A 7,876-nucleotide genomic window follows, 5' to 3' on the forward strand; every position below is an offset into this window, starting at 1 on the left:
GTGCTAGTTCCTCTTCAGTCAATATACACTGAAGGAAGCCTGCTATCGATCCCAAGTCACAGGCTTCAGTTTGATTTCATTGTTTCACCTGGACTGTCAGCTCTACTCCTGACAGAAGCACCTCTTGCACTCATCAGCCATGCATGCTGGTGCTAGCAGAGGGCACTTGACCTGTCACAAAAGCTGACTCAAGGCATTTGAGTCTTTCTCTACAGTACTACCAGAAATAGGATCATAATCATAAAATCATGGAATGGTTAGAGTTGGAAGGGATCATCCAACCCCCCCTGCCTGTGGCAGGGACACTTTCCACTAGAGCAGGTTGCTCCAAGCCCTGTCCAACCTGGCCTTGAACACTGCCAGGGATGGGGCAGCCACAGCTTCTCTCAGCACCCTGTGTCAGCGCCTCACCACCCTGACAGTAAAGGATTTATTTCTAATATCTAATCTAAATCTATCCTCTTTCAGTTTAAAACTATTTTCCCTTGTCCTGTCCCTACACGTGCTTGTAAAGAGTCCCTCTCCAATTTCTTGTCAGCCCTTTTAGGCACTGGAAGCTGCTCTAAGTTCTTGCCAGAGCCTTTTCTTCTCCAGGCTGAACAAGCCCAACTCTCTCAGCCTGTCTTCACTGGAGAGGTGCTCCAGCCCTCAGAGCATCTTTGTGGTCTCCTCTGGACTCACTCCAACAGCATCACATCCCTTTTGTGTTGGCGACCCCAGAGCTGGATGCAGTACTGCAGGTGGAGCCTCACAACAGCAGAGTAGAGGGGGAGAATCCCCTCCCTCAACCTGCTGTTAGGCTGCTAGTGATGCAGCCCAGGACACAGTTGGCTTTCATAGTGTTTGCAGTGTCATGTTGACACTGGTAAGTGTCACAATAGCCTTTCAGAGAGGATCACTGCACTTTCAAAGGGAGGTGGCGTGGCTTGTCTTGAGAAGGAGAGATTACTCCTGGTCTCCATGGGAATGTTGTCCCAAAAGTGGAATCATGTACTTGTGCGAAACACCAATATACCCACAGAGTTGAGGTATTTTATTTGTTATTTTGCACAAGATAGGATCCTTGGTGGTAGCTCCTCAAAGTTAGCACACCCTCCTTCTGAGTATGTCAGATTATACACATTTCAGAGAAAGAGGTTACTTTTCATTGGTCAAAAGTTATTAAGTGCTGCTGTTAATTAGTCCTCTGTCTTCTGCTGGTTCAACTGTCCTCACTTGCTATGTAAACTAGCACCCATGCTCTTTGAGGTGGGAGAGGAACAAGCCTTTTCAGTCCTGAATTGAGTCAGTAGTCACAATCTCCCCCTGCCACCTTTACCTTCCACCAGTTACTGCCATTTCTGTTGACTTGCTTTTTGGCAATCAGCCAGTTTCAGTGTCTTTTGGGGCAAGATGTTCCCCTTTCATCAGTCCTTGAAGATCTTCCTTCACTGTTAATATCGTTAGTAAGGAACGCATTGCTTGTACAAAGCCCTGTTTTGCTAAGTGATGTTGTCAATCTTACTTTGCAACCCAGACACTATTATCACTATGGCAAATTCTAATCTTGCTGCACATCGGGAAGTGTGCAGGGCTCCTATGGGAGCCTTCCCTTAATGGCAAAAGCTGCACAGCAACTTGACATAAGATGCTCTCCATGTCCAGCACAACCTTCTGCTTCTCTTGTGTTCCTGCTATTGATGCACGGATTGACTCCACAACTCGTTAAAGTTGTAAAGTAGGTATGCTTTTTATTCAGCGCTGAGACGCACGGGGATAATTTCTCAAAGTCATGCGTACCTCAGTGTTGTTTCCCTCTACATTTATTCTCTAAAGTTATATATATTCATAAGGTTGCACAACACGCCTATACATATTCATGTCCTATCCCCGCTTCGTATTATAATGAGCCAGAAGGTCCTCTGCGCCTGCGCAGTGCCCCCTCTGGTCATGGGCAGGGGTCTCAAGATGAAGTAAATGAGTCTTCCTCCTCTGGGTAGGGGTCTTCAAGATGAAGTAAATGAGTCTTCCTCTTCTTGCACTTTTCACCTTTCAGTCTTCACATATGGCCTTAGGGTTTGGTCGGTATCCCAGCCATAAACCATCTGCTTCTCCCCCTTATCAGTAGATTCAGGTGTCTGCTTTTCCTTATCAATAGCTGCTTATCAATAGGACCAAGTGTCTGCTTTTCCTTATCAATAGGACCAGGTGCCTTTGTTCTGCTTAGCAGACATTTACAACAGACAATACTTTTGTTTAAGCAAGCAAATTCCTCTAACCCCCTTGTACAACCCCCCTGTACAACCCCCCTGTACATTGGTCAACTCTCTGCATCACTATGACCCATAACTCTCCTCAGCTTCCCAAACACACATTGCCCACAAAAAGCAGACACTGCTGGCAAGAGGATGCGAAAGGAAAGAAGGAAGAGGCCTTGCGAGTAGTGTTGCTTCATCTGAATGCAGAAGAGACATGGGGAGATGGGAGAATAGAGCCAGGCTCAAGAGAACAAGACACAAAATTGGAATGAGAGATGTATCCACATTGTGGCAGCAGTTTTCAAAGTGAACCTGTATCATTGCAGCCTATTGAGATTATCATGTACGTTCACATCCAGATCTACTTTTTTATCCAAGATCTACTTTTTGTCTCATTTTGTGAACTCAGAAAACCAAGACAGGTAAACTGTTACCATTTATAGACAGTATATCATGAATTATTAATGCCATGGGGAATTAATCTCACCCCAGTGCCAAAGTAACTGAGGAGCATTCCTCCTGCCCAAAGAACATGCACCCCTATGAGAAAAGGATGCTGTAAATATTCTCATTTTCAGTGCCAGGCTAGCATAAAGAGCAGAACAGGCCTGTACGCTGTCTCATTTTGGATCTGCACTGCAGAGCCAGCCCTTGCAATCTCCTGCATTTCAGCATGGTACAGTCAGTACTTCAGCTTCTTGAGGGAAATATCACTACCACACTATGGATTTGAGATTATTAGATTAAGCAAAGAGTGTTCACTAAAACATTTCAGGATACCCAGTTGTGCTGCACCAGCCTGTTTAGCAGCACTGGTTGATGGCAAAAATGCAATTTGATACACTTTCAAAACCACAATGAATGTATTACTGTTTGTGCCAGGCCAATCACTTCTCTGTCAGAAATAAAATGAGCTTTAGAGAAAAGGATAATCCTTTTCTATTTTTAATTTTAACCTCAGTTTGTGGCTCAACGGACACCATAGAACTATTTATGTTTGTAGAGCGCTTCGAGGATCATGTACTTAGAAGAGACACAGCACATTATGCTGCTTTTGCTTGTATTAAATCTGTTACAAACTGCCTCTTCCTTTAAATTATTTGAATTTCTCAGATTTAACAAGGACCTGACTTTCTCTTCTAATCCTCATCTGAAAATCCTGAATGAGATATTTTTGTCCCTGAAATGACAGTATTTTCTGCCATCCCTCCAAGATTCTGATAACTTGGACTTGAAACCTAAGAACTCTATATGTTTGGGGTTTTTTGCCACCTTGATGTGTTCTTCCTGTGTGGCTTTCTTTAATTACACATGGCAGTGCATGTACATAGGTGTGCACACACAGAGACAGAAACAATAGCTGGTTTTCATCAAAAAGGAATACAGAATCTTACCTCAGATAAAATGACATTTACTCTCCAGAGCATTTAAATCTAATCTAGAACTCTGTTACATAGTAAGCCAGTTCATTGTTGGTGAGGTATCAAGCTCTGCTCCTGGTTTACCATCCAACATGCTCATTGTTGCTCCCTCACAACCTGCTCATCTCATACTGTGGCCTGCAGTAGTGAAAACTTGATGGAAGAAACTGGCTTTGTGGTAAATGTCCCTTACAGAGCACAGAGGTTCCCTGCATCACAGGTTACCGTCAGTCTGAAATCCCACTGGAGGTGCACACAAGATTTTGGTATGGCTGACTGCTCACTGGAGCCTGATCTGAATACAGACATTTTGTTAGCTGCCTGTCTGCATTACACACACCTCCCTGGACGTCTCCTCTAATGCCATGACTAATGCCACTATGCTGTATGACTGTTGCTGATCATTAGGTCAAGTAACTCTGCCTACCCCAGGGGCAGTGCAGTACAAAGGAAGATAACACACAGTGTCTATCAGTTTAACAGGAGCCAGAGGTAAATTCTCCACTTAAAAGCAGCTCCTCTAGGACAGGAGGGGCAAGCCCTCGCTTTTAGCTTACTCCACCACAGCTCTTATCAGCAAAGGAGCCAACCTTGGACTCACCCAGCTGAACTCCTTAAATCAGCCAACCAAGCTCCAACAACAAGGGAATGCACCCAGGAGCCTAACACAGCTATTATATGTATCCTACACATAAAGTAGGCATCTTACAATTGCTTTTGACCTGAAATTAAAACTCGACAGGTAAATGCTTTACATTGCAAAATCTGAAACTGGCCATATGTACATCCCCTGTTTTCTCAGGCTATTACTGTGGTAAGACAGGAGTAATTTCTCAGTTTTACTGTTATATAATAAACTCTGTAAAGTCAAGTGATAGCTGTATCGGTCTGTTAATTTCAATGAAATAAATGATAAATGCATTCCAACTCTTACTAATTCCATGTAGTAATAACTGTGAGATGGCAGAACCATGGACCTGATGGAACAAGTCCAGAGGAGGCCGCGAAGATGATCAGAGCGCGGGAGCACTTCTTCTGCTATGGAGACAGCCTGACAGAGTTGTTCAGTCTGGCCAAGAGAAGGCTCTACCAAGACCTTAGAGCATTTTCCAGTGCCTAAAAGGGGCCTACAGAAAAACTGGAGAGGGGCTTTATACAAGGGCATGCAGTAACAGAACACGGGGCTTTACACTGAAAGAGGGTAGGCTTAGATTAAACATTAGGAAGTTCTTTACTATGAGGGTGGTGAGGCGCTGGCACAGGGTGCCCAGAGAAGCTGTGTCTGCCCCATCCCTGGCAGTATTCAAGGCCAGGTTGGATGGGGCTTGGAGCAACCTGCTCTAGTGGAAGGTGTCCCTGCCTGTGGCAGAGGTTCGAACTGGGTGAGCTTTAAGGTCTCTTCCAACCCAAACCATTCTATGATTCTATGAATATCAGAGTACAAAGTCCATCTTATTAAAGGCTTACCATAGGGTATGTGGTACCAGGAACAAACCCACTCATTCCTTTCATTTATAAAACAAAGTCTCACTTTAATCCACACACAAACCTCCCGCCCTTCAAGACACAGCATTAAGCTTTTAACACCTTGTTATCTCTGTGGAATTACAATTAGAAACATCATACAAGGGGAAATCCCATGGGCAAGGTTGTTTGAAGGTAAAGGGGCCCAAGATAGTTGGTTGGCATTCAAGGATTGCTTTTTCCGAGCTCAAGATCAGAGCATCCCGACACGTAGGAAGTCAAGGAAGAGGGCCAGGAGACCTGCGTGGCTAAATAGGGAATTGCTGGGTATGCTCAAGTGGAAGAGGAGAGTTTACAGGTCATGGAAGGAGGGGCTGGCCACTTGGGAGGAATATAAGGCTGCTGGTAGAGGATGTAGGAAGGCAGCTAGGATGACTAAGGCCTCCTTAGAATTAAACCTGGCAAGAAGGGTCAAGGACAGCAAAAAGAGCTTTTTCAAATACATGGCAGATAAAACTAACACCAGAGGCAATGTAGGCCCACTGATGAACGGGATGGGTGCCCTGGTGACAGAAGATAAAGAGATGGCAGAGTTACTGAATGCCTTCTTTGTCTCTGTCTACTCTGCTGCAGGCAGTCCTGAAGAGCCCTGTACCCCTGAGACCTTAGATGAAGTCAGGTCAACGGAGCGGTTTGCCTTAGCCGATGAGGAATGGGTTAGAGACCGGTTGAGCAATCTGGACATCCATAAATTCATGGGTCCAGATGGGATGCACCCGCGGGTGCTGAGGGAACTGGCGGAAGTCATTGCTAGACCACTCTCCATCATCTTTACCAAGTCTTGGGAAACGGGAGAGGTGCCTGAGGACTGGAGGAAAGCAAATGTCACTCCAGTCTTCAAAAAGGGCAAGGAGGAGGACCCGGGTAACTATAGACCGGTCAGCCTCACCTCCATCCCTGGGAAAGTGATGGAACACCTTATCCTTGGTGCCATCTTAAGGTGTATCAAGGATAAGAGGGTTATGAGGGGCAGTCAACATGGCTTCACCAAGGGGAAATCATGCTTGACCAATCTCATAGCCTTTTATGAGGAAATAACACGGTGGATGGATGATGGCAGAGCAGTGGATGTGGTCTGCCTTGAAGTCAGCAAAGCATTTGACACAGTCTCCCACAGCATCCTCACAGCTAAATTGAGGAAGTGTGGTCTGGATGATCAGTAGTGAGGTGGACTGTGAACTGGCTGAAGGAGAGAAGCCAGAGAGTTGTAGTCTATGGGGCGGAGTCTAGTTGGAGGCCTGTAACTAGTGGAGTGCCTCAGGGGTCAGTACTGGGACCGGTATTATTTAATATATTCATCAATGATTTAGATGAGGGAATTGAGTGTACTATCAGCAAGTTTGCTGATGACACTAAGCTGGGAGGAGTGGCTGACACGCCAGAAGGCTGTGCTGCCATCCAGCGAGACCTGGACAGGCTGGAGAGTTGGGCAGGGAGTAACTTGATGAAATATAACAAGGGAAAGTGTAGAGTCCTGCATCTGGGCAGGAACAACCCCAGGTTCCAGTATAGGTTGGGAAATGACCTGTTAGAGAGCAGTGTAGGGGAGAGGGACCTGGGGGTCCTAGTGGACGACAGGATGACCATGAGCCAACACTGTGCCCTTGTGGCCAAGAAGGCCAATGGCATCCTGGGGTGTATTAGAAGGGGGGTGGTTAGTAGGTCGAGAGAGGTCCTCCTTCCCCTCTACTCTGCCCTGGTGAGACCGCACCTGGAATATTGTGTCCAGTTCTGGGCCCCTCAGTTCAAGAAGGACAGGGAGCTGCTGGAGAGAGTCCAGCGCAGGGCAACGAAGATGATTCAGGGAGTGGAGCATCTTCCTTATGAGGAAAGACTGAGGGAGCTGGGTCTCTATAGTTTGGAGGAGACTGAGGGGTGACCTTATTAGTGTATATAAATATATAAAGGGGGAGTGTCACGAGGATGGAGCCAGGCTCTACTCAGTGGCAAACAATGATAGGACAAGGGGTAATGGGTACAAACTGGAACACAAGAGGTTCCACTTAAACTTGAGAAGAAACTTCTCAGTGAGGGTGACGGAACACTGGAACAGGCTGCCCAGGGAGGTTGTGGAGTCTCCTTCCCTGGAGACATTCAAAACCCGCCTGGACACATTCCTGTGTAACATTATCTAGGTGTTCCTGCTCCGGCAGGGGGATTGGACTAGATGATCTTTTGAGGTCCCTTCCAATCTCTGGCATACTGTGATACTGTGATACAAACGCACAAACCGCAAGTCTGCAGTAAAGTGCAGCTTTGGCTGTCACAACCCTACTCAGAAACCAGAGATGGCATCACAGGACCACACAGTATTTTAACCAACACATCTGGAAGTGTTTTTTGACCAACATTACTTCTGGAAGAGGGCTGGACGCGGCCAAGAGTGGTTAGCGTTTGCCTCCGATTCGCATTTGTTCCTCTTTTCAGCCCACCCGAGCCTGACACACGCTGTCCCTGCACCGCCGGGCCCGCCCCCAACCCCGCACAGCAACCCTTCGCGCCCTGCCCACCCGCACAGACCCCGACAGCCCCTCGGGCCGGACAGAGAAGGGCAAACCCGAACCCACGGACACCACAGCACCTCCAAAACGAAGCCCCGCCCATGCCCTCAGGCTACTAGCCACCCCTCCCAGCAGTGCGCAGGCGCGAACTCCTGCCTGCCACGTGACGCGCTCAAGCCCCTCCGCCCTTTGT

This window comes from Pezoporus flaviventris, unplaced genomic scaffold (genome assembly GCF_033815535.1).
Source record: "Pezoporus flaviventris isolate CSIRO_AGI_PZ_B2104156 unplaced genomic scaffold, CSIRO_AGI_Pfla_v1 ptg000037l, whole genome shotgun sequence".
Taxonomy (NCBI): domain Eukaryota; kingdom Metazoa; phylum Chordata; class Aves; order Psittaciformes; family Psittacidae; genus Pezoporus; species Pezoporus flaviventris.